Genomic DNA, 1,271 nt, shown 5'->3' with positions numbered 1-1,271 from the left:
GAGATAAACATTCTCAGGACAAATTAGACCTTGAAGAAGTTATAGTGGTTTGAATATGCTTGGCCCTTAGAAAGTGGCACTATTAGGAGGTGTGGCCTTGTTAGAAGGCGCCTGTCACTACTGTGGAGGTGGGGCTTTGAGGTCTCCTAGTGCTCAATCTCTGCCTAGTGGTGAAGAGTCTCCTTGTAGTTAGTTGTCTTTGGTTCAAGATGTAGATCTCTTGGTTCCTCAAGCACCAAGTCTGCTGCATGATCCCCATGCATCCCACTATGATGATAATGGAGTGAAATTGTAAGCCAGTCCCAGTTAACTGTTTGCTTACATAAATGCTTTGGTCATGGATTCTCTTCAAAGTAATAAAACCTTAACTAAGATGGAAGGAAAATCCAGTTCTCCTGGCCCTGACATCCTGGCAGACAGGCCAGACTCAGGATGTCCTCTAGATGTTGGGACAAACCTTTCAACCCTACCTGTGTGCTTGTAAAACATAGCATTGCTAACCTTCTTTATTGTCCCACACAAGGTGTACAAGCCTTAGTGGATGGTTATACTGGTGGATTTGCTAAAACTGAACAAGCTGTGAGTAATGACAAGAAGACAGGGGAGAAAAAGCACATGTCTATTCATCAGTAAAGATTATTGCAAGAGAGAATATTGGTAACAGAACTGGAGTCCTAGTTCAGGCCTTAACAACAACAGAACCAAAGCTCTGTATTACTAGGGTTAAAGAACTGACTTTTCATCTTCTAGAATTTCCTGAACCACACACAAAAGATTGACTTTTATGATGCATATTCATCATGAGGTCAGGATGAGACAAATTAAGAACAAAAATCTTCAGGCTGCATTTTAGGGACATTTTTACCTTAATTTGGTATGTAGTTCCAGTGAAAGGGAGAGGAATTCAGATTCTCATGATTGATGGTGGAGAAACGAGGGCTATGGTTGTTCTTCAGACTCTGCAGAAGTTTCAACAAATTCAGAAGCCAATTCATCAGTCAATTCATTTACATCTGAGGTGTAAGCACAGGTTGAATTTCTTGCTGACTTCTCCTAAGCCAATATTCCTTTTCAATCTTTTGTTTGGAGTTGGGTAAAGTAAAGCCACTAGGTGGCAGTCTGTCCCACCAATTACAAAAGGTAAGTGAAATCATCTATTTAAAAGGGTATCCTGCATTCCTGTCGGGGACACCCCTGCCATCTTACTTCTAAGTCCAGCTGAGGCTGATAAAGGCTCCAGAGTGCTCTCCATGCTGTAGGTCCTAGAGATC

General features: G+C 41.8%; 1 pseudogene; it reads left to right on the top strand.

Moving 5' to 3' along the window:
- The first annotated feature begins 373 nt into the window (after positions 1-373).
- Positions 374-1,035, top strand: LOC110318511 (annotated as a pseudogene).
- Positions 1,036-1,271: the final 236 nt, after the last annotated feature.

This window comes from Mus pahari, chromosome 1 (assembly GCF_900095145.1).
Source record: "Mus pahari chromosome 1, PAHARI_EIJ_v1.1, whole genome shotgun sequence".
In the NCBI taxonomy this organism is placed as follows: Eukaryota; Metazoa; Chordata; class Mammalia; order Rodentia; family Muridae; genus Mus; species Mus pahari.
The sequence above is the reverse complement of the archived record's forward strand: the minus strand, read 5'-3'. Positions and strand labels throughout refer to the sequence as shown.